Source organism: Pleurodeles waltl, chromosome 8 (assembly GCF_031143425.1).
Source record: "Pleurodeles waltl isolate 20211129_DDA chromosome 8, aPleWal1.hap1.20221129, whole genome shotgun sequence".
Taxonomy (NCBI): Eukaryota; Metazoa; Chordata; class Amphibia; order Caudata; family Salamandridae; genus Pleurodeles; species Pleurodeles waltl.
Window position 1 is genome coordinate 254125795 of NC_090447.1, and position 26726 is coordinate 254152520.

At 45.7% G+C, this 26726-nt stretch overlaps 1 protein-coding gene across 5 annotated transcripts in view; it reads right to left on the minus strand.

The window, feature by feature from the left end:
* USP25 (ubiquitin specific peptidase 25) overlaps positions 1 to 26726 on the minus strand; it is a 465144-nt gene that overhangs the window by 52899 nt on the left and 385519 nt on the right. The window lies entirely within an intron of this gene.

Here is a 26726-nt window from a genome sequence, read left to right on the forward strand (position 1 = left end):
CTCCTACAGGCTGACCACTGCTTTCGGGAGGATTACTGCTTTGTAGTCTATGCACAGCATGTGTATCTGCAGCTACACATGCCATCGAACGGAAAATGTCACTTACCCAGTGTACATCTGTTCATGGCATGTTCCGCTGCAGATTCACATGCGCCCTCCCACCTCCCCGGGAGCCTGTAGCCGTTTTAGTTGCATTTAAATTGTATATATGTAAATAAATATTCATTTACCACAAACTATGTACATACATATCTACTCCATTGCATGGGCAACTTTAGTATCCTCATTCTACCAACTCCTACCTCACCCTATGCGGGGAAAACAATCTAAGATGGAGTCGACACCCATGCGCAATGGAGCCGAAAGGGAGGAGTACCTCAGTCCCATGACTCGAAAAGACTGCTTCGAAGAAAAACAACTTGTAACACTCTGAGCCCAACACTAGATGGCAGGAACACTGCACAGCATGTGTATCTGCAGCTACACATGCCATGGAACATATATATATATATATATACATATATATACACATATGTATATATATATATATACCTATTATATATATATAAAAAATAGAAGCAAGAATTTAATTTGAGACTACCCCACCATTCTTGGCAATTAAGTGGACTACTTTTCAGGTAGATGTACATAAACAAAATGCCATCACTCAGAGTGAATACAACCATTGCCTGAAGCTGGCCCATCCACTTCCCCATTCTGTAGGTTGTGGCAGACCTAAACAAAATGTAAATGACAGCTGAAAAGACCTCTGAATTAACAGGGCTAGCCCAACGCCCATGTGTGTGTATAAATAAATGTTTCAATTTTTAAGAAATATGAAAGCTATCTCTAGTCTAGATTTAAAAAGGGGACATATTCATAAAGGGCATTTTAGAAAAACTTCTCCCTCACCACACAAAATGCTACAAGGATTTAACACTGAATTACTTAATACAGCAATCTAACCAAACAGAAGATGCTGTATCACTATGAAAAGGTCTGCAAAACAGAGTTAGTGGCATTTCGGTCAAGATTGTGAATGGCTGAAAAGGGGAGACCAAACATGAAGGCGAAAGAGGATTGCAAGAGATATAATGGTGTAGGTGGGATGGTTAATTAAGAAAGAACAAAGCAAGAGAAGAAATCAGTACTTACTTCTGGAAACGCTTTTTCCGGTAGGGACTATCTAACCACAGATTCTTCACCTTCTGAATATTTTCCCAAGCGTCAGACTGGATATAGACATTTTTTTGCAGTACCACTGCCAGTCCACACAAATGCTGTTCCGGTACAGCATAGGCGCCACTTCCACACACTGGTGTCAGCTGCTTTCGAGGTTATCTGTGCCCCCACACGCAGAGCCCTGCAGTCAACTGTCTTCCACCAGAGAGCAGATTCCTATAAGTGGGATATTTTTAAAAGGACAGAGCCCAATTCAAAGAATGGGGAGCATTGGAGGGTTGGTGAAGAATCTGCAGTTAGAGTTTCTACCAGAAAGAGGGCTACCAAAATTTTTGTGATAGAGACCTCCAACTGCAAATTCCTCACCTTTTGAACAGGTATCAAAAGCAATACTTATTTGGAGGTGGGTCTGTTAGCTGGTTCCTACCAAAAAGTCCTGCAGGACCGATCGGCCCAAATGCCCTGCTCTGAAAACCAGTCAGTCCAGATAGTAGTGCTTCATGAGCGTACAGAGATTTGCCCACATAGCAGCCGCACAAATGCCCAGAACAGTAACTACGCATACCAACGCAGTCACAGCACCGTTGGGTCTGGTAGAATGAGCCCTTAACGCTTCTGGGACTGGCCAATGTGTAGCAGATCTTGATGCAGAGCACAGTCCGCCATTAGATTGTCCATTTATGCATGGCTTTGCCCTTTTTCACTCCCACGAACCCCACAAAGAGCAGACTGTTCACTCTGTGTACTCTGGTACAATCGATGTTAAAGTTCAACTCTCTCTTGGGGTCTAGGAGATTGAGTCTCTCCTCCTCCTTTAAGGAATGAGGCAGAGCACAGAATGCTGGGAACGTGATGGTTTGACTAACATGCAACAGCATCCCTACTTATGGCAAAGGATTCTCAAGTTCATTGAGACAGTTTTCTGGAAAGACGTTTGTGGCAGGTTGACACAAAGCTTGGAGCTCACTCACCTGCCACACAGATGTTATGGCAATGAGGAATACTGTCTCCAGGATCAGAAGACACAAAGGACAGCTGTGCACCGACTCAAATGGAGTGCACATCAGACAAAAGGACCAGGTTAAGATACAGCTGTCACATAACAAAGGGAGAAGGAAGAAACACATTTTGGAGTCCTTTTATACATTTCTTGTTTTTTTTTTTTTAAAGGCATCATAACAGGTAATTGGAATAACAAGGGGTGGTCTAGCAACAACAAGACTGAAAGGTACCCTTTAACTATTCCCTAATCAAAGCCCTGCCAGGCGAGAGAGAGAACAAATAAAACATCAGATAACCTGGCCCTGGGAGTATACCTCACTAAACCACAAAATTAACCTGACAAGTGTATACAGTTTTTGTCGAGGGAAGCTTTGTTGCTAAGTTGACAACTACCTCCGCAGGAAGGTCAAAGATGTTTAGTTGTCGCCACTCAATCTCCAAGCAAGATTGTGGATGGCTGAGTGCAGCATCCAAGCCCACTGCTGAGACAGCAGATCCTCCCAGAGTGGCAGCCTGATCGAAGGACAAATGCTCATACCCAGGAGCCTTGGAATCCATACTGTCCATGACCAAGCCAGAGCCACTGGGTGACTAGGGCCCAGTCAGTCGTGATTGTAGGAAGGTAGCCTCTTTCTAGCATTGTTAACCCCACTTTTGGCCTGTTTGTGAGTATATGTCAGGGTGTTTTTACTGTCTCACTGGGATCCTGCTAGTCAGGACCCCAGTGCTCATAGTGAAAACCCTAGTTGTAAGTGTGTTTTATATGTCTCACTGGACCCCAGTGCTCAGTTTGTGGCCTGTATGTGTATCCCTGTGTAGTGCCGAACTGTGTCACTTAGGCTCTGCTAACCAGAACCTCAGTGCTTATGCTCTCTTTGCCTTTAAATTGTCACTATAGGCTAGTGACCATTTTCACCAATTCTAATTGGCACACTGGAACACCCTTATACTTCCCTAGTATATGGTACCTAGGTACCCAGGGTATTGGGGTTCCAGGAGATCCCTATGAGCTGCATCATTTCTTTTGCCACCCATAGGGAGCTCAGACAATTCTGACACAGGACTGCCACTGCAGCCTGAGTGAAATAACGTCTACGTTATTTCACAGCCCTTTTACACTGCACTTAAGTAACTTATAAGTCACCTATATGTCTAACCCTCACTTAGTGAAGGTTAGGTGCAAAGTTACTAAGTGTGAGGGCACCCTGGCACTAGCCAAGGTGCCCCCACAAGGTTCAGGGCAATTTCCCCGGACTTTGTGAGTGCGGGGACACCATTACACGGGTGCACTACATATAGGTTAATACCTATATGTAGCTTCACAATGGTAACTCCGAATATGGCCATGTAACATGTATAAGATCATGGAATTGTCCGCCCCATGCCAAATCTGGTATTGGGGTGCCAATCCCATGCATCCCCGGGGCTCCAGCATAGACCCCGGGTACTGCCAAACCAGCTCTCTGGGATTTTCACTGCAGCTAACGCTGCTGCCAACCCACAGACAGGCTTCTGCCCTCCTGGGGTCTGGGCAGAACAAAGGATTTCCTCTGAGAGAGGGTGTTACACCCTCTCCCTTTGGAAATAGGTGTTAAGGGCCTGAGAGGAGTAGCCTCTCCAGCCCCCTGGGAATGCTTTGAAGGGCATAGATGGTGCCCTCCTTGCATAAACCAGTCTACACCGGTTCGATTGATGGGCCTATTGGCTTCGTCCATTCAAGCAATCTTCCCAGCCCCTCTACACTATCGAGCTCTGCAGCGGTTAAAGATCAAATATCTGAGTCAAGGTTGGAGTTACTCAACCTGGATCCCGTTGTCCAAGGGAGTCAGAGAGGAGATTCAGTGGTGGCTTCATCACATGGAAGCCTGGAATGGCAGGGCCATATTCGGGTCCCATCCGGAAGTGGTGATAGAATCCGATGCCAGTCAGTGGGGATGGGGAGCCCGTTGCAGATCTGTAGTGACAGGGGGCCGTTGGTCTCCAACAGAACAATCCCTTCACATCAATTGTTTAGAACTTCTAGCTGGCTCGTTTGCGATAAAGAGCTTATCCCCCCTCAAGACAGATTGTTGCATTCTGTTAAGGATGGACAATGTGTCAGCAGTAAGCTATGTCAACAAGTTAGGGGGTACGAGATCCAGAGTCCTAGCGGAGATAGCCAAGGAATTCTGGCATTATTGTCTGAACCACAGATTGGTAATTGTAGCGGAATATTTACCGGGGGCCCAGAACACTGTGGTGGACTGGAACTCCAGGTAAAGGACGGATGCCAGCGATTGGAGGTTAGATCAGACTCTTTTTCAACAGATAGTTCAGAAATGGGGCCCTTGCAAGGTGGACCTTTTTGCCTCTCGCCTCAATACTCAGACCCAGAAGTTCTTCAGTTGGAGGCCGGATCCTCTGGCCTCAGCGACAGATGCGTTTCTACAGGATTGGTCCCCATTTCGGGGATATGCCTTCCCTCCATTTCTGCTGATCCCCAGGGTTCTGTCTCAGATTCGGAGACTGAAGGCGGACCTAATCCTGGTGACTCCTGTTTGGAGATCTCAGCCCTGGTTCCCTATTGCGCTCCAGTTAGCGTGTGCTCTACCGTTGCTCATTCCTTCTCGACAGGACTTATTGTTGAGTCCGGAGGGCCTTCAACATCCTCTGATCTCATCGGGGACGCTTACGTTGATGGCATGGATGGTTTCGGGAAAGATTGGGAAACCCCAGGCATTTCGCAACAAGCTAGAAACGTTATCAAACAAGCCTGGGCTTCTAGCACCCACAAGAGATATGCTTCTGCTTGGCGCAGATGGAATAGTTGGTGTGATGGAAGGAATATCAATCCCTTGGAGTCAGGTATTGATTTAGTAGTTCATTTCTTAGCGGAGTTAGCATCCACAGGACTACCTTATAGGACAGTTAATTTCAGGTCAGCTATTTCGGCCGGACATAAACCTATTGATGGTAAACCGGTTGGTGAACATCCACTAGTCTGTAAGTTGTTGAGAGGTATAAGATTTTCTAATCCACCTCAGGCCAAATATAGCACTTTATGGGACGTAGACGTTGTTTTAAAATTTATTGATTCCTGGCCTAGTAATAGGTTTTTATCGCGCAAGCAACTATCAGCGAAATTGACTATGTTACTTTGTTTGATCTCTTGTAAACGGGTTTCGGATGTCAAAGCCCTGGATTTATCTGGTAGAGTATATTCTCCTGAAGGTGTTACTTTTTCCATTTCCAAAAGGACTAAAACTAATTGCAGGTTGGTATCCTATCCTTGGTCTCCGAATAATACGAAGTTATGTGTGGTACAATGTTTGAAAGACTATGAGTCGGCCACTGAGGAGTTCAGACAAAATATGAATGGCCAATTATTAATTTCTATTCAAAAACCCTTTAAACCAGTGGCTGCTGCCACTCTGTCAAGGTGGGTTAAATGGTTAATGAGTGAAGCAGGTATTAATACTGATCAGTTTGGAGCTCATTCGGTGAGAGGAGCTATGGCTTCCAAATCATTTGGTTTAGGTGCTAGTTTGCAGGATATTATGAAGACAGCTGACTGGTCTTCTGAGAATACCTTTCGTAAGTTTTACTTTAAATCTGTGGTGGATGTTGCCTCTATTGTTATTAATCAGCTTTAAACGAGCATAATCCAAGCCTCCGGTCCTGACAAAGAATAAAAAAAATTCTAGCTTACGCGACAAGAATTTTCAATTCTATTAAGGACACGGATGCGAGGATTATCCCACTGTAAGGAAATGCCTCCTTGGCATGGTTGCCCCCTGACTTTTTGCCTTTGCTGATGCTATGTTTACAATTGAAAGTGTGCTGAGGCCTGCTAACCAGGCCCCAGCACCAGTGTTCTTTCCCTAACCTGTACTTTTGTATCCACAATTGGCAGACCCTGGCATCCAGATAAGTCCCTTGTAACTGGTACTTCTAGTACCAAGGGCCCTGATGCCAAGGAAGGTCTCTAAGGGCTGCAGCATGTCTTATGCCACCCTGGAGACCTCTCACTCAGCACAGACACACTGCTTACCAGCTTGTGTGTGCTAGTGAGGACAAAACGAGTAAGTCGACATGGCACTCCCCTCAGGGTGCCATGCCAGCCTCTCACTGCCTATGCAGTATAGGTAAGACACCCCTCTAGCAGGCCTTACAGCCCTAAGGCAGGGTGCACTATACCATAGGTGAGGGTACCAGTGCATGAGCATGGTACCCCTACAGTGTCTAAACAAAACCTTAGACATTGTAAGTGCAGGGTAGCCATAAGAGTATATGGTCTGGGAGTCTGTCAAACACGAACTCCACAGCACCATAATGGCTACACTGAAAACTGGGAAGTTTGGTATCAAACTTCTCAGCACAATAAATGCACACTGATGCCAGTGTACATTTTATTGTAAAATACACCACAGAGGGCACCTTAGAGGTGCCCCCTGAAACTTAACCGACTATCTGTGTAGGCAGACTAGTTTTAGCAGCCTGCCACAAACCGAGACATGTTGCTGGCCCCATGGGGAGAGTGCCTTTGTCACTCTGAGGCCAGTAACAAAGCCTGCACTGGGTGGAGATGCTAACATCTCCCCCAGGCAGGAATTGTCACACCTGGCGGTGAGCCTCAAAGGCTCACCTCCTTTGTGCCAACCCAGCAGGACACTCCAGCTAGTGGAGTTGCCCGCCCCCTCCGGCCAGGCCCCACTTTTGGCGGCAAGGCCGGAGAAAATAATGAGAATAACAAGGAGGAGTCACTGGCCAGTCAGGACAGCCCCTAAGGTGTCCTGAGCTGAGGTGACTCTAACTTTTAGAAATCCTCCATCTTGCAGATGGAGGATTCCCCCAATAGGATTAGGGATGTGGCCCCCTCCCCTTGGGAGGAGGCACAAAGAGGGTGTACTCGCCCTCAGGGCTAGTAGCCATTGGCTACTAACCCCCCAGACCTAAACACGCCCTTAAATTTAGTATTTAAGGGCCTTCCCTGAACCTAGAATTGAGATTCCTGCAACTACAAGAAGAAGGACTGCCTAGCTGAAAAACCCCTGCAGAGGAAGACCAGAAGACGACAACTGCCTTGGCTCCAGAAACTCACCGGCCTGTCTCCTGCCTTCCAAAGATCCTGCTCCAGCGACGCCTTCCAAAGGGACCAGCGACCTCGACATCCTCTGAGGACTGCCCCTGCTTCGAAAAGACAAGAAACTCCCGAGGACAGCGGACCTGCTCCAAGAAAAGCTGCAACTTTGTTTCCAGCAGCTTTAAAGAACCCTGCAAGCTCCCCGCAAGAAGCGTGAGACTTGCAACACTGCACCCGGCGACCCCGACTCGACTGGTGGCGATCCAACACCTCAGGAGGGACCCCAGGACTACTCTGATACTGTGAGTACCAAAACCTGTCCCCCCTGAGCCCCCACAGCGCCGCCTGCAGAGGGAATCCCGAGGCTTCCCCTGACCGCGACTCTTTGAACCTAAAGTCCCGACGCCTGGGAGAGACCCTGCACCCGCAGCCCCCAGGACCTGAAGGACCGGACTTTCACTGGAGAAGTGACCCCCAGGAGTCCCTCTCCCTTGATCAAGTGGAGGTTTCCCCGAGGAACCCCCCCCTTTCCTGCCTGCAGCGCTGAAGAGATCCCTAGATCTCCCATTGACTTCCATTACAAACCCGACGCTTGTTTCTACACTGCACCCGGCCGCCCCCGCGCTGCTGAGGGTGAAATTTCTGTGTGGGCTTGTGTCCCCCCCCCGGTGCCCTACAAAACCCCCCTGGTCTGCCCTCCGAAGACGCGGGTACTTACCTGCAAGCAGACCGGAACCGGGGCACCCCCTTCTCTCCATTCTAGCCTATGCGTTTTGGGCACCACTTTGAATTCTGCACCTGACCGGCCCTGAGCTGCTGGTGTGGTGACTTTGGGGTTGCTCTGAACCCCCAACGGTGGGCTACCTTGGACCAAGAACTAAGCCCTGTAAGTGTCTTACTTACCTGGTTAACCTAACAAATACTTACCTCCCCTAGGAACTGTGAAAATTGCACTAAGTGTCCACTTTTAAAACAGCTATTTGTCAATAACTTGAAAAGTATACATGCAATTTTTATGATTTAAAGTTCCTAAAGTACTTACCTGCAATACCTTTCGAATGAGATATTACATGTAGAATTTGAACCTGTGGTTCTTAAAATAAACTAAGAAAAGATATTTTTCTATATAAAAAACCTATTGGCTGGATTTGTCTCTGAGTGTGTGTACCTCATTTATTGTCTGTGTGTATGTACAACAAATGCTTAACACTACTCCTTGGGTAAGCCTACTGCTCGACCACACTACCACAAAATAGAGCATTAGTATTATCTATTTTTACCACTATTTTACCTCTAAGGGGAACCCTTGGACTCTGTGCATGCTATTCCTTACTTTGAAATAGCACATACAGAGCCAACTTCCTACACCCACCCATTATATTTATTGGAGGTTATATTCAATTGTGTAATTTTATATAAAAGAATCATGCCCTCCCTTGAATTGTTGAAGTGATGTTTATAAAATTGACTCTAAAATAATTTGTCAATGAGGGGTATTATTATATTCTTAATTTTTTCCAGGTTCTGATCAGAAGAATTCTTGAGATCTTTTCAGAGGTCGATGTTGGTGAGAAAATCGTTGGGTTCCTTCTTCATCGTAGGATGTGTTTTTGGCTTGTTGCCGGAGTGGATTAATTCTCAGATTCTATATCAAGAGAGAAGTTCTGTGTTTCTTCATTATCGGAGGAAGTTCGTTTTCAAGTGGTTGTAGGATTATCTGTGAGACAAAGAAAGAGGATATGATGTTGGGGTTCCGGACTCTTATGGTTATAGGTCACGATATGTGATTGGAGCATGTGACGTATTATGTTATCTTGGGAAATGTATTTTTTTCCTTTAATGTTTTGTGATTGGCTGCAGTGAAAGTTCAGTAAAAGAAAGAGACAGCATAATCCTCGCCTCCGTGTCCTTAATAGAATTGAAAATTCTTGTCGCGTAAGCTAGAATTTTTTTTATCCTGCTCTCAATGAAAAAAATCAATGTATTTACTCGTTTCTTTGAGGCAGATTAAATTAATAATGCGAGTAAAAGCTCTGTGTTTTATCACAACAGGGAGGACTTTTGCATAGATGCTACAGTCTCTTACTGGCCAGGGATCACAAGACACAGTTAGAGATCTGAAGCACAGCATACGATATAATCTGTGACTGCTTCGATTTTGTGAATTCTGAAAATAATGTAAAGTATTGTTCGCAGAAATAATTTTAAACGTGCATCCTTCGGCTCTTTGTTTTAAAAACGGGCTGCCATCCTTCACGGATTTCGGTTTACACCTTTGAAAAGGTGCAATTTTCTGCTAGCTACAGACACACTCCGCCGATACCGTGTTACTGCGACTTTCATCATTGGTGTGTCGACTGTTTCTGAGACTATCGGAGAGAGGCTGCAGCTGCCCCTGGTTTCACCCGCCTCTCTTTGCCACCGTCAAAGAACGATATAATTCAGCGGCATTGCAACCATGCTGCAAAACTCCCATCTATTGGCTCACCGGAGCACACACCGTACGGTGCACGTATAAGAACAAAGATTCTTTCCTACTGCGATGACAAATGTAATGGTGACGTAAAAGCAGCAGGGCTGGCTTTCCATGGGGCGGGGGGGGGGGGGGGGGGACTGAGGGGCCTCTAGGTTGAGAGCGATGTTTATCATTCAAACTGGGCTACGAGCTATGCCGGCACGTTCGCGCCTGATGTCAGAGAGTGAAGCACTCTGTGTTACTTAGCAAACTTCAAACTTGACATAACCTTACTTGCCTTCGAAACGTGTTTTGACAATCGCAGAATAAATAACTTTAGAAAAGGGCCATCTTTTATACTCGACGCTTTTGGTAAACATGAAATTTGTCGTTTGATGTTGAAAGAAATTTCAGACACAATGTGCTATAGTGTGTATCTCAAACTACTAAAAAGGGCACTTGACATTACACGCCTTGTACAGTTAACGCCTAATAACGCCATGATGCTAGCACGTGAGAACTACCTTTCGACACGTTTCTATATTAACTACTTTCATCTATAATTGCATTTGAAACTGCGAAAAAACACCCCCGTGAGATTGCAATAATTTGAGTGTCATCACCAGTACAACCAGAATGCCAAAACCTGGGGTACCCCGGGAACAGGTGGCCCAGCAAGGCCTTTGCAGCGCATACATTAAAGAAAGAACAAGCATTTGCAATGCAAGCGTTTGCTCGAGTTAGAACTATCAGTGTTGTAAATTCCAAACTGTACTTTTCTTGCCACACAAACTGAAAATAAAAAGTATCAGCTGACATAAACGAGCCAATTGAATGCGCCACGGCTGCCATGAGCCAGAGAGCGAAGGAGAGAGACAAAAGGAAAAAGTTAGATCGCAGTCAAAGTTATCTGCAAAAGTGCAATTATCCATGTAACAGGGTCGATGGCTAAGGAGGTAACAAAACCGCCCCAAGGAGGGACAAAGGCAAAGTATTTACCAATGAAAAAGGATTTTTGAAGGGGAAGCCCGTGTAGCTGTGGTTTAAAGCCCAGATACATACAAACACTTCGAAAAAGCAGCGCAACGCTGCTATGCTCGACCTAAAAACGGATCGGGAAGCTTTAACAAACGTTTGTACATGATAAAACCAATCATTCTGGCACTTATACTTCGCTATACCAGCACCAGCAGAATTGTGGGCGACCCAACTGAACAAATAATTTGGGGTACCATGCACATGTCTAATTGGGCGGCGCGATTCGGCAGAATTCCTCTGCTATTTTTGAGAGTGAAAGAGCCCCGGTCGCCATCCCCAAGGCTACTGAGGGTAAATTGTCACCTTTATTGTTAAGGTAGTGTCACCTTGGGAAATAACATGGCTTTCCCGCCACGTTGTCCGCTTTTGTCCCAAGCAGCAACCCGCAGGGGTTTTTTATTTTCACACCCAGCTGGGCCAAAAACAAAGCCTGATCTAAAGGTCCATCAGCCCTCCTGTTTGAGTATCATTGTCATCCTAAATGGGGGCTCCCGGGAGCCTAGCACCTAGAGATGTCAATGTAATGGAGGGAAACAAAGGCGCACAAATCGTTATTATACGAACTTAAGAGAAGCTAAGATTTGGAGCAAGTATTTTACTTTAACACCCTTATGTAAGAAATATCAATGCACTGTAAGAATGTCAGATGCACCCGACTGTGCCACAATGTTAAAGTTCCTCTGGGGAGGCTGTTTTTTTCGTTAGTCACTTATCACAATTCTGAACTTAAGTGCACTTAAAATGTCATAATGCATGATGTTTCGATAACAGATTTGTTTGGCAAACAATATTCTATAAATAAATACTCTTTCCAGGTGAGGAAGCAAGCATCTCTACTATAATGACCAGCCTCTGAATGAGTATTATGAAAGATGGATGTCTGCTCTTTAAGACAAGGAGAAGTTTATTGTTTCTGTACAAAAAACAATCAACAAAAACATCAACATCCAGACAGGATGGTCGGAAAAGATTGTAGAGCAGCTTATATTTCCGCCCTTCAAGTCTCAGCAGCAGAACCTCTCAAACTGTAGCTGCCTCAGACATCTGGTGGAAAGAGTAATTCACCGTAGGTATATATTTGTCAGAACCTGCTAGCAATAGGATACAGCATACACGGCAATGAGAACCTGTCACTTTGGCGAGAGCCTCGCCCACGGAGGGACGCAATACCCGAAGGAGATGCATCACTACTCATTCAAGCCAAACAGCATCTGACTACTCTAAGAGGCAAGCAGGAAAATCCATCAAGTCAAACCACTTGGAAAATAGTATGAAAGTAAATCATGCTAGCATGGAAATATATTAAAGTAAAACATGACATCAACAAGAAGCAAGGACTGGGAAAAAGATCCTCTTATTTTAATTGTGTGGAAGGTCTGTCATTCACTTTTGAGAACACTGAGAAGTTGAGAACATTTACTTTATGTTAAGCCCACATGTTCACAAAGTGAATAACCAATTTGAGAAGGAAACATACTTAAAAAGATCGTAAAAAAAAAAATGTACCTTATTAACTTGCAGGATTTGGGGGTTAAGAAGCTCACAAGTGAGAGATCAAGAGCACATAATCACTCAGAGTGCTGGCAGCCAAGGAAAGAGCAATTACATGAATGTTAGCAACAGAGAGAGACAAGACAGCTAACAAAAAAGGATGGTAAATCCAGTGTAAGGACAAATACAAGTAGAGGAAGACGATCTTTTAATTAAATTAGCAACCAAATGAGTGACAAAAACGTAACCAATCTTAAGCAATTAGACTGTCCAAATTCGCTAAGTTCTGGGGTGGACTTACATAGGTGTATTGACAAAAAAAAACAAAAAACTAAAAGCCATTCTTAGGCAGACCTAAAATACAAAAATGCTCACCCCTCCAGCAAAATGTCACTATGGATAATATTTTCTACAAAATAATAAGTAAACAGCTACAAATTGCAAGAAAGCCTAATTCCCATGATGTACAAGTTACTTACCTTTGGTAACGAAATATCTGGTAGAGACATATTCTAATTGCAGATTCCTTACCTTAGAATTCCCCCCCAGGCGTCAGACTGGATTCGGAGATTTTTCTTTGAGCAATACCCTTGCGTGTCGGCAGGTGGAGTCGGTCGACTCCGCAGGTGCCGTGGTCGCCGTGATGACGTCGGGAGTAGTATAAAGACGCTGCCCTCGCGCAGTGACGTCAGTTTCTTTTAACGACTTTCCACGCCAAAGCGCAGAGCCGCTAAGAACACAGATTGGTGCGCCAGAGCTAAGGACTTGAAAAGGGGAATCCCTGTCCCTAGAAATCAGTTCGCAAGCGGGGAGGATGGGTGGGCGGTAAGGAATCTGCAACTAGAATATGTCTCTACCAGATATTTCGTTACCGAAGGTAAGTAACTTGTACATCTGATAGAGACTTCTAGTTGCAGATTCCTTACCTTAGAATAGATACCCAAGCAATGCCATCCTCAGTGGTGGGCTGCGAACCAAGATCATAATAGACAGTCCTGCAGGACCGAAAAACCAAAATAGCCGTCCTGATGGACCCGACTGTACAGACAGTAGTGCTTAGCAAACGTGTGCAGGGACGCCCACGTAGCTGCTGGCAGATATCCAGGACAGGAACTCCGCGTGCTAACGCAGTGGAAGCAGCAGTTGCTCTGGTGGAACGAGCATGCAAGCCTTCAGAGGTTGCGTAGCACATTTTGATGCAAAGAAGCACCCATTGAGAGATGGTACGCTTTTGCAATGCCTCCCCTTTTTTCGCACCGACATACCCAACGAAGAGTTGATCGTCCACCCTGAAATCTTTAGCACGATTGAGATAGAACGCCAATGCTCTTTTTGGGTCCAGACGGTGGAGTCTCTCTTCCTCATGGGAAGGATGTGGGGGTGCACAGAAAGTAGGCAGTGTGATGGACTGGCCTACCTGAAAGGGTGTAACCACCTTAGGAAGGAAGTAAGCCCTAGTGCGCAGCACGACTTTGTCAGGGTGCAATGACAAGTATGGAGGTTTTGAGGAAAGGGCCTGAAGCTCACTCATCCCGCGAGCAGAGGTGATAGCGACTAGAAAGACAGTTTTGAAGGTGAGGAGCCGCAAGGGACAATTATGCATCGGCTCAAAGGGGGTACACATCAAGTAAGTAAGTACAAGATTAAGGTCCCACTGAGGCATGATAAATGGAGTGGGAGGAAATAAATGGGTGAGTCCTTTGAGGAATCTACTTACAATAGGAGATTTAAAGAGTGAGGGCTGATCAGATAGCCTAAGAAAGGCTGAAATGGCAGATAAATACCCTTTAAGGGTGCCCAAAGCAGAGCCCTGCTGGGCCAAAAAAGAATGAACAGAAGAACCTCGGATAGAGGGGCGGAAAGGGGATCAACAAATTTGCTGGTACACCATGCCACAAATTTATTCCAACGACAGGCGTATACCGTTTTGGTGGATGGATGCCTGACTGCCATGATAACATTGCCTTGGGTGGAAGGGCAAAAGCCGCCAACTGGCGCCGCTCAATCTCCACGCATGAAGGCGGAGGTTGGACAGGTTCGGGTGGAGAACTGCCCCCTATTGCTGCGACAGAAGATCCGCCCGAAGAGGCAGTTTGAGTGGAGGATTGATGGATATGCTTAATAGCTCTGGATACCATACTCTCCGTGCCCAGTCTGGAGCCACCAAGATGACCTGGGCCCGGTCATTCCTGATTTTCTTGAGAACTCTGTGCAGAAGAGGGATAGGCAGGCAGGCATAAAGGAGGCCGGAGTTCCACTTGAGACGAAAAGCGTCTCTGAGCGAGTGCAGCCTTGGAAACACCAACGTGCAAAACAGCTGACATTGCACTTTCTCTGCGGAGGCGAACAGATCTAACTAAGGCTCTCCCCACTGCTGAAAGAGACCTTGCGCCACCTCCGGATGGAGACGCAATTCGTGATTGGCGGTGCATCGACAGCAGAGTTCGTCCGCTCTGGCGTTGAGGGAGCCCGCCAAATGTTTAACCATCAGGGTAATGCCCTGATGTTCCAGCCATGCCCAGAGGCATAGTGCCTCCTGACAAAGGGTCCAGGACCCTACTCCGCCCTGTTTGTTGGAGTACCACATGGCAGTAGTATTGTTCGTGAACACCTGCACTACTTTCCCTTTGAGAGAGGGAAGGAATGCTTTCAACGCAAGCCTGATCGCCCAGAGCTCCGGCAGACTTATATGGAGCCCCGACTCCGCCGGAGACCAGAGGCCTCTGATCTCCGCCTCTCCCATGTGGCCACCCCAACCAAGAAGTGACACATCTGTCACTACCCAGAAGTGATGCATCTGTCACTATAGAGAGATCTGGTTGGGGAAGGGAGAGGGATCTGCTGTGGACCCAATGTGGATTCGAAAGCCACCACTGCAGGTCTTTCGCAGTTCCCTCCGAGATCTGGACCAGGTCGGAAAAATTCCCCTGATGCTGCGTCCACTGGAAATTCAGGGCCCACTGAAGAGCCTGCATATGCCATCTGGCATGTGTTACTAGCAGGATGCAGGAGGCTATGATGCCCAGCAGCCTCAGAGTCAGTCCCACCGAAACCCAAGGCCGAGGCCAAAAGATCACAATCATAGCCTGAATGTCTTGGACTCGTTTTTCGGGCAGATAAGCCTGAAACTCCACTGTGTCCAGAACTGCTCCGATAAAAGGGCGCGACTGAGAGGGTGTCAGGTGTGACTTCTGCACGTTGATAGTGAACCCCAGCGTGTGTAGGAGGTTCGTCGTAGTTTGAAGGTGGGAGATGACTTTCTGGGGTGAGTCCGCCTTCAACAGCCAGTCGTCGAGGTAGGGAAACAGTGAAACCCCTAAACTGCGCAGATGAGCTGCAACCACCGCCATCACTTTTGTGAACACCCGAGGGGCGCTGGTAAGGCCGAAGGGGAGCAGAGTAAACTGAAAGTTCTCGTGACCAACCACGAATCGTAGGTAATGTCTTTGGGCAGGCAGGACGGGGATGTGGAAATAAGCGTCCTGCAAGTCCAATGCTACCATCCAGGCTCCTGGGTCCAAGGCAGACAGAACCTCAGCCAGGGTGAGCATTTTGAATTTCTCCTTCTTGAGGAAGTAGTTTAGGTCCCGAAGGTCTAGGATAGGACGTAAGCCCTTGTCCTTCTTTGGTATCAGAAAGTAGAGGGAATAACAACCACGACCTACTTCTGGCACAGGGACATTTTCTATAGTGCCCTTGGTCAAGAGAGCTGCGACTTTCTGGCGGAGTAGCGCCAACTGATCCTCTGGAATGTGATTGAAGGATGGTGGCATGGGTGGTGGAGCAGTTTCAAAAGGGACGGAGTAGCCCTTTCAAACGTTCTGCAAAACCCACCTGTCCGTGGTGATTTGTTTCCAGTGGGGCAGGGGATGGCGAATCCTGCCACCAACTGGACGGGATTGAGTAGACGGACTAGGAAGGTTTGGAGGCTGCAGCAGGCGCAGAGGTGGACTGGACAGACCTCTGGTTGCCTGTCCCACGGCCACGTGGGATTCCACGTCCTCTGCCACGCATAGGCTGACCAGCGTGCAAGGCACAGTGGCTGTGTGGAGGGCGAAACAGGGAGCCCCTTCCGTGGCCACGAAAGGGCCAAAAAGTGGACTGTGGTGGGTGAGGGGCCGAGGAAAGACCGAGGGACTAAGCCGTAGCCCAGGAATCCTTGAATCTCTCCCAAGGCCGAGTCCGCTTTGTCTCCGAAGAGATGGGTGCCATCAAAGGGCATGTCCATGAGTGACTGTTGGACATCCCCTGAAAAACCAGGTGTGGTGCCGTAAGGCCACAGTCATAGCAGTCAATATGTCCAAAGAGTTGGTCGTGTCTAGCCCACAACAGATTGTGAACTTTGCCGCATCTCTCCCATCGTTTACAGCTTGGGAGACGATAGCATGGGCCTCCTACGGTATCTGCGGCAGGACATGTGCAACCGTATCTCACAAAGAGTGGGAATAGCGGCCCAAAAGCTATGCGGTGTTCACAGACCGCAGCGCGAGACTAGAGGATGAAAACAACTTCTTGCCAAACTGTTCCAGCCTTCTGGATTCCCTATCCAGGGGTGCGGAAGGGCATGCGCCTAAAGAAGAGGAAGCCTGGTTTCAAGACTCTCAGGTGTGGGGTGTTGGGACAGGAATTTAGGGTCGTTCGGAGTGGGATGATGGCGGTGTGAATAAGCCCCATTGAAGCCGAAGACGGTGTCGGTTGACGCCGCTGCGACTCAGTCGTCGGGATAAGAATCAGGTCGACGTCGATAGTGGGCACCACCAACGTCGGGAGCGGCGATAAACGACCCGGTGCCAGGGAAGGTCTCAAGGGTGTGACCGGTGCTGATCTGCGCATGGATCCAGAGGTGCCCTCTGTGGCCGGGGCCAAAGCCGCCGGCGCAGAACTCGAAGGCCCCTCAGCCGAACCCCTCGGGCCCAAAGGCGCCATATCGGGGTCGGCCCGCCCAAATATGAGGTGCATGGCCTCAAAACTAAGTTTGGCGGGGGTCACTCCGGCTCTGGGAAACGTGGGGAAGCGCGTAGCCGACCCAGACGCAGGCTCCGAGGACGGAGGCCTAGTGCGTGGACTCTCTTCCTGCGTCGTGTTGGCCGAGCGATGGGGCGAAGTCGGAGAGCGATGAGTCTTCTTCGACGACTTCTTCTTACCTTGACCCGAGGATTTAGAAGAAGACGAGTGGTTATGACTCCGCAACCGATCTCGAGACCTTCCTCTTGAACGAGACCAGGACCTACGCGGAGTCGAGTGCCGGGCCGCCAATAGCCTTAGGGACCGCTCCCTCAAAGCCTTCGGGTGCATGGCCTGGCACTCGGAGCACAACTTCGGGTTGTGGTCGCGCTCGAGACACCACAGAAAAACCTGATAAGGATCCATCACCGACATCGTCCGATGACAGTCCTCGCATGGCTTAAACCCGGTCTTCGGGAACATCCTCGATGCACCAAAGTCGCTACAGAAAAAAACTCGTCAAAACGGTCGAATTCGGCCAAAAAATAGCCAGGGTAGCTCTACTCTGGATCAGCGCGTGGCGCGGAAAGAAAATAACTGACGTCACTGCGCGAGGGCGGCGTCTATATACTACTACCGACGTCATCACAGCAACCACGATACCAACGATGCCCGCGGAGTTAACTGACGTCACCTGCAGACGCCCAAGGGTATTGCTCAAAGAAAAATCTTCGAATCCAGTCTGACGCCTGGTGGAAAATTCTAAGGTAAGGAATATGCAACTAGAAGTCTCTATCAGATGGGACTTTTACTTTAAGGAAACTAGTCAGTAAACTGATGGTCGGTGGTACTTTATTAATTATCATAATAAATATATCATTATATAATTAAAGCTAACCAAGCACTTAGAGGGTGGCATTAGACTTACATTTTAAAAAGAAAGGTTAAGTGAAGTCAAAATACTCTGCATAAAATTGTACCTGTCTTTACATGCTTTTCTGTGATGAGTTCAAGTTTATTCTGTTTAGACCAAAGTCTTTAAAGCAATAAATCCATGCATAAACATAAAAGAGTACGCCCCCAACCCTCTCACCCCCCTCCACTCAGGCTCTCACCCCCCCTACACTCAGGCACCCCCAACTGCCCTGAGAACCCTACAATCCACTCTGCCAAACAACAAAATTCTACAAGTATCTCTAAATACTACTTTGAACATCCAGTCCATTATGTACGAACTCCAGCCATGATATGTAGGCAAAGTATTTCTAGGCCAAACTTGCATTTAAGAACTTTGCAAGAGCACATGCAACATCCAAAAATTCTATGTTCGTCAAAAGTGCAAGTGCTTCAGCCTGACGAGAAATAATATATTTAAAAAAATCTGTTTCAAAATAACACAATGAATCCTATAAGAAAGATGGACATTAAAATTATGAAATCTTAGATCGCACGTACAATTATTCTCAACATTTAAAAGTGCATTATACTTCTCTGGTCTGAAATAACGCACATTCAAAGCAACCCGGAATTTTAAAAGTAACAGGCATAACTTTGCAATAGGCAAGGCAGCTATATATAGAAACACCCTCTGCTTATTCCAGGATTCCATCACAATTTGCTGAGGGTTTAAACATTATATAGCCTAGGTCAGACAACCTAGATTCTTTTTTTGCAAGCCCTTTCTTTACAAGGACACCGCCTTGGTTATTAGATTAAGTTTATCGAAGGGTAGAAATACATACAGCCAATCCCTGGAAAATGGTAGACATACCACCATGCCCTTCATGTATAAGTTTAATGAGTCTCAAACTAATTAGCTAGGAACCACCAACCCTCCACTTCTTCTGATAATACTATTCTCTACAGAAAACTCAGACCATATTTTAGAATAATCACATAACTCTGGCCATTCTTCCTTGCTTACTTTGGAATGTGATATGTTCGTCAATATCAATTTTAAAACCCTGTCCCTGGACACCAGCTGTTGTCAATCCAGTTGTGAAACTGCCTCTTTAGACACATCCTCAATGCTAGCTACTAACCATTCTTGCTAATTTTCTGGTTCCCATTCACTATGTAAGGGTAAGCGTGACAAAATCTGCATTCACGTTTTCTGTACCAGGAACATACTTGACTTTGAAATTATACTCCCGCAAAAGGAATAACCACTTTGTGATTCTAGGAGTTTCTCTAGCCGCTCCTCTTGTAGAAAAAAAATCTACTAGGGGTTTATGATCCGTCCGTTTTTCAAATGGTATGCCCCAAACATACATTCTTAAGTGTTGCACAACCCACCAACAAGCTAAAGCTTCTTTCCCTATGGTGGAGTACGTCCCTATGCTCCCTTTAAAGTACATGATGCAAAAGCAACTACCCTGTCTTGACAGGAAGGTTTGTGAGCTAATAATTACTACATATATATTTGTTTTTTAATAATACACAAGTGGTATATATTTTTGTTGAAATAAACTAACACAACAAAAGAAGTCACCATAGTCTAGTTGCAGAAGAGGAGTTTTACACAGTATTTCAGAGTTGGTCCTTCTTCACTTGCCGTAGTCAATGTTTTCCGGTTTCTCTCTGCCGTCCCTGCAGACGATTGTAGTCAGAAAGGTATGCCACATCTGACCTGCGTGCTGCCTGTAATACGCTGTTCACTGCACACGGTGTTGCAGCAGCAAACAGACTGGTGGCTCATGCAAGTTACCGTTGCTTTGGCACTACTGAAATTGTATTATAAAATTAAAACAAACATCACCCAAAGTTCTTCCCTTGTTTTTATGTTGTAAATATGTCCAATTCCAATTCTGGCATAGCGACATGAAAAACGAGCATACCAGCTTGTTCGGCCCGGGCATCAATAGTTTTATGTAGGGCATAGTTCAATCATTTGGTAAATATAATTCCTAGAAATTTATAAGAGGTGACCACCTCCCCCTTCCTATTGCCCAATGACCAGTTGAATGATTTAATATTTTTCCCAAAACAATTTGTTTTTTTCCTAAATTAACCTTCAGGTTATTTGCCTGACAACAGATATTGTATCTGCAATTTTCTCTGAAGGCCTACTTTGGGTCAAGTCTAAAATGGCTAAGTCAACTACGTAAACGAGGCATAAAAAGTGTCTGTCCCCCATTTTCGGTGAGAAGTAGATGGTGTTGCATAGGGTACTAGGGAGATCTGCAAGAAAACAGTGTTTGGACCACAACACATTCCTGCCTCAGCCAGTTTCCTAAGGGGATTCCTTTTGAAAGGGCACCATTTAGGTCAAGCTTCACTTGGGTCCAATTCTGTGAATGAAGAGCCTGGAGTATTGCTAACAAACTATAGGGAATAGATAGTTTTGCAGCTTTTCCCACAGGATACTATAATCCACTAAATCAAATGCAGAGTTAAAATCAACAAAATAGCAATACAAATTCTATTGATGAAATTCCTCCCCCCAGATCCCACAAGCTAAAACAGTGATCAAGCATTGAATGCCCTTGCTTGAAGCCTCCCTGTTCCATAGGAACAAACTAATTACTCTCAATCTAGTTCCTTTAAGAGATAAGTAATACCTTTGAGTATAGTTTAGCACCTGAGTCACGGAGGCTTATAAAGCAAAAATTACCTAGGTTGTTTATCTCCCCTTTATGTATAGGTTTAAAAACTACAAGTTTCCAGCTTGGTAGGAATACACTAGTTTTTGTTATAGAAGCTTTTGAAAAGAAGGATGCCCACCAAATAGGATTAGACTTTATTGCAATTGCCAAAAGATTATCTGGACCGGCTGCCTTAGGTAATTTTAGAGTGGATGTCAGTTTTACTAAGGATTCTACTAAAGTTGTCTCCAAGGACCTTTCTCCTAGTATGGGCCAGGCTCTTCGCATGGTTACATCTCTAGCTTTATAAATATTGCTTAGGTGAGCAACCCAAGTATTTTCTGAAACCGTGCACCTTACCAGGGGGACCAGCCTTAAACCCTTTCTGAACTAGCATCCAATTTTTTTCATGCCCTTATCCTGGCAGGGCACATCATTTGATTCCAATTTGACTCATCATAAGCCTGCTTCTTGACCCAAATTAGTGCGCCATTTTCCTTTCTTATACTATTATGGCCATCTTCCCCAATAATGCCTCCTGAAAAGCCGTTCAACTTCTTCCTAGCTGTTAGGCACTCACTAGCCAACCAGGGCTGCTTTGACTCACTGGATTTTACTTTTTACTCCATAACTGCAAAAACTAATTAGGGGGTCAAACGTTTGACTACCTCGGAGATGGTTTTAGAATACCAGTAGAGTGTATTTGGGCCCAATTCCCCAAGAAGCCCATATCACAGGTAACTTGGAATTGCAATAGGAGGGGCACATATCTTTCATTGATTGTTGCCGACAAGCATTTAGGGAAGAATACTTCAATCAGGATCACCCGCTCTCTTATATCAGGGACCACATGAAACATCATTAAGCTCCAAAGATCACTGCCCCTTAGTCTTTGCACCTGAAAGGTTGCACAGATGTTAAAAATGAACATCTAGTCAATAGGAAATCTCTGGTTGCCATAGAGATATGTTTGTGCCACAGGGAAAACCACCCTAAAACCAACCATTTAGGCTAATAAAGCCTAACTCAGAGAAATTTTCCTAACTGCAGATTATATTTGAGTGCATTCTGGGAAACTTGCGTTTTGGATGCCAAAACTCTTGAGCATGTCACTGCCACCAACCTCAACCAGGGCAGGTGCTAACCAATGATTAAAATCCCTTAAGATGATCGGAGGGGCCCTCAGGAGCTCTGACAAAGCCAACAAATCATCTGGAAAGCATTCCAAATTTTGTTCCGGAACTCACATTGATTTACACAGACATTTATGACTGAAACTATTGATAAGGTAACCGCTGTCATACAGGCCTAGAAGACAAGCCATTTGCGCAGTTGTCGGTATTACTCTAGCTCTTTCACTGCACTTGGTAGATACCAAGGTAATCAACGAATTGCATAAAACCACTCAAATCGGATTGCTCACTTGCCAGCTAGGTCTCTTGAAAGCAGATTACCTCATTCCCCGCCCAAATCCTAGTAAGATCTATTGTTCTTTTGAGATTATCCAGCACATGTACATGCCACAAAATAGTTCCCAGGTCAGCAGGTGAGGCGACTACCTAACTTATATGCCCCACCTCCACCCAAGGAGGAGATACTTTCCATATCTGTGTTTAAACACACAAATCTACAGCGAAGTGGGACTAAATTAACCATTCCTGCCCACTCGGGTGATGGAGTGGTCACCTCCAGAGTACCACAATTATAGCACACAATGCGGGAAGGAGGCTGCCTAAACATCCACCCCAGTTGTTCTAGATTGAGTCCAGGATGATTATACAATAACGGCAACTAACCTTGGGCAAACTGGGGTTGACTCTACTTCTACTGTAGGAACAACTGTTAAGCCTAGTTTAATCAGCGTATCTTTGGCCTTCAATACAAGGCCAACAGAAACTGAGGAGCTAAAAGTAACCATCGTGACCTCTCTCCCTACAAGATATTCTCCGAAGGCTATCTTCCCTAAAGGCCACCAGCACAATAACTCTCATTGTGACCACCTCCAGAGCCTTGCAGGCTGCAAATGTCTTTTGCAGGGTTGGCCTGTTTCATGGCCTCCATTTGCTTACTCTTCCACTTACGTGTCACTTCATAGTACAAATATTTTACTCTGAGGGCTCTACGGAGCGCCTGTGTCTGCTCAGAGTCCCATCTGAGGTCGGGTTGTCTGTTTGAAATAGTATTTTGGCGGTTCCTAATCTTACCACTCTTACCTATCTGGAGGGTGGCATTTCTCCCTCCTCCATAGACCGCTTTCCCTGATCCTAAGCTACCCTTAATACCAGACTTATTGGGTGGGTTACAGATGCCTCCACTTTGGGTATTGGGGAAATCAGGAACCTCTTTTACCAAGCCCTTTGACCCTCCCCTCGCCCCTTTGTCCCATTGTATTATCTTCCTTTTTACCCTTTGGTTCTTTCCAGGTTGACATAATTTACCTCCATAATGCCTAGCTTCCTTGGGGGTGTTAGTTGAGATGTACCTGTCTTGCCACCTTTCCTACTGTTACCGATCCACCCATGACACCACCTTTTCACCAACCCAGGACTTCTTGATACAAGATTCTTGACCCCCCCACCCCTTGCACCAGAGCCACCTCAACTAATCCCAGAGACTGGGTGGCTACCAGTCTTACAAATGTAGGCATACAGAAATGTATTGCCTTTAGTTCGCCGAAAATATCTTGGAGTATACCCAACTCTGCTCTCAACGCTACAAGGGTTGATCTGTGTAGTCCTGGCAAGATTTTCTGCACTAACACAAGAATGTCCAACATCAGCGAAGAATCAGTCAGCAGAGGCTCAAAACTTGCCACAGAGGTTGCCAAACACCCTGGGTCCACACCGTGGAGACACACACCAGCCATAGCTGACTTAACCAGTGCTTTTCTCTTAGACAGTCCTTTTTCAGATATTCCTGCAATTTACCTACCACTTTTATTCTCCTGAGTACCCTCCGCTGTCCCCGGCTCCTCTTCTGAACTTGCAAAACTAAGTTCTGCCAGGTGAAACAGACAAGGAAAAAAGGAAAGTCGGGCATACAGCACTTCAGAGTTTTCTAATAAGTCCAAGGCCTCTTTTTCCAGGGGATCTAATAACTCCTGAGGTCCACCTGATAGAGATGCCCCCTGCTCCACCCTTTCAGAAGCATATGCTTTGTGAACTTGAAGTGCTTCCCTACAAAGTCCTTAACTGAAGCTGCCAGGGATTTTGCGGAGGTAGGCTCAGGGATAAGAGTGTCTCTGGCCTTTGGCATGTTAACAGCCACACCATCACTTTTTTGTTTTTAATAGCTTGGCAGGGGTTTAACACTATTCTTTTCATCTTTGTGGGGGTATCCCTGGACAGTTTTGTCCAATGAAAAAAGTTAAATCAGGTTAAGAAGTAAGAGACACAGAAGACATAAGATGTGGTATTAAAACAATTCACTTACCATTTACTCCTGCACACAGTAACCGTGACAATACTGCGGTGCCGCAGTCACCACCACAAAAGGCCGATTTCCTAATGCCCAGCTGTTTCAGGAGTAGGCTTCAGGAGTATTCCCTTTATTTTAATACTCCCACCTTATATTACGAGAATAGTCTGGATGCACAAGCAATGTGGTAGCCTTTCCTTATTCACCCCTGGGCTATACTGAGCATAATCTGGCCTCCAGAGGCCCCGAACTTCATCCAGTCCAAGCCACATGCAGCAAAAGTGACAGGAATGGCAAAAGTGGCAGATGCAGCCGCCAGCGGTAACCAGAACCAGGGACCTCTACTGCAACACACCAGGCCCAGCAATACCTCAGAGGAGCACAGGCCTCAAAACAAATCCGTAGTCCATGGTCAGCCCAAAGCAGCCCCCACCCCAAGGCATGAGGGAAATGAAGCTGAGGGCTCGGAGAACAAGCAGGACATGGCCAACTGACATGCGCTAAGCACTGACCAGCGACGTGCATGTGGAGGAGGAGATGTGCATGTTTGTGTGATTTTACCCAGTTTTTGAGTTTAAAAAATGATAAGAAAGCAAGCCAAAACATTTTAAAGGCACTTAGCTGAAGAGTGGGATGATCACTAATCAAACAATATTTTTTTCTCTCTTTGTCATGCACATTTCGATGTTCAATGTCACTATTAATTATTGGGCCATCACAATTAACATTTAAAATATTACACTGAATAATATTTCATTTACAGAGCATATGTTACTAGTTCATTATGGAAGCATGACTGGCAAGGAGGACTGAGGATTCCTCAATTTAAATCCATGACACCAACATGTGACCACTAGCCCAATTAGGCAGCTAGTCACTCTCAACTAGACAACCTAGAGGCTATGTACCATTAGTCAGGGAACTCACACTACTACAGCAATCAAAAGTGCACCTGGTGAGCCCTCATTTGACTTTGGTCATTGGTAGGGAATGGACACCACGATGAGCTAGTGCCACCATTTGTGATTCATACAGCAAAACCCTTTTCAATTTAAACCTGTAGAAGTCACAGACGAACCTTTCAATTTCATACTGAATAATTTGTACAGGTGAAACTTCATGGCACTAGATTCTCTGTTTAGCAATCCAAACAAAATACACTTCCAGCACAGTCACTCCTATACACAACAGAATATTTCCCCTCTACTTTTTTAGTTCGAATTCTTAGATCCTGCAGCTCCAGCATGAAATGTGTGATATGAAACAGTAGGACCATATTTTCTGAGGCCTTGGTATCAAAAAATAATTTTGATGTCAAGGTCTTGATCAAAGCCCAAACCGAAAATGCACAAAAGTGTCCCAAATAACTCTTTTCTTGGTCAATAATATGACTAATCCTTCCTCTTTCAAAGTTACAGACCCTCACACTATGTCTGAAGAATTCATCCTATTGCCGAATTAAAAAATTAGGAGTGTCAAAGATTCACTACATTACCCTTGTTTATCCTTGTGTACACGCTGAGGCTGCTTGGCATTGGGGTTTTCTTTTCATACTTTTCCCTTATTGAATAATCACTCATCTGAGGCTTGTTGTATTTTCTGGCTGGATCATATTGCATTCATGGGTTATCATGCTATCAAATGGCTAGAACTCCATGGGTAGCTATTGGTTTCTTCCAAAGGCCTCTTTTTTTCCTTCTGTATATAGCGCAAAATCTTCAACAGTTCATGATCTCCATTTGTCAATAGCTAATTAGTGGAGCTGAAAATGAATGGCAAGTCACAAGCTAGGACTCACTTTGCTAGCAGCATACCTCGATCAAAGGATCAATTTCCAACTTTTTTTCGCTTGGGGCGCGCAAACAAAAACAACATGCAATATGTGGGTGGGGGCAGATTAGATCGTTCTAACGTTTCTTCAAGGGTTTTGGTAACTTCCACAAAGTAATTTGTGATGACAGGCTTTGGTAACTTACACACAGTACTTCTATCATAGGGCAGAAACCAGCAACATGCATTGCGCATCTAGGGGATAACTCACTGGATCATGTGTGTTTCTTGTTTAGATTTCTGGTCGTCGGGTAAGTTCGAAGCTTGTTTCCATGTATTTGAATATAATGTTTCTGGACACTCAGATTATATTTCAAGCACCTTCTCCCACTTCTTGTCAGTGAACTCTTTTCACGGCTCATATGACCTTGTATCTCCATGAAAGTGGGCGACTCCCTTTCCAACGTGTGAGTATTGTGTGTAGCAGCTCGTGGTTAAGGGGTTCTTCACCCTATTTCATTATAATTCTATTGGTACAGACAGGGATCCGTAGGTCAGAAATTGGCCATTAGTATTTCATGGCTGTCCATCAGCAGTTGGCGTTTTTAAGATACTTGCAGCTTAATAGTCACCCACTGCTTCTCACACAATTCACTGCAGAGGTATAACACTGGAATATGAAAGAGCAAATAAAATGCCGGAGCCAAGTCGGGCAAGTACCCATTAACTTGAAGCTGCCTGTAGTGTTTAATCAATAGCCTGGTTTTGTATTTAGAACTAA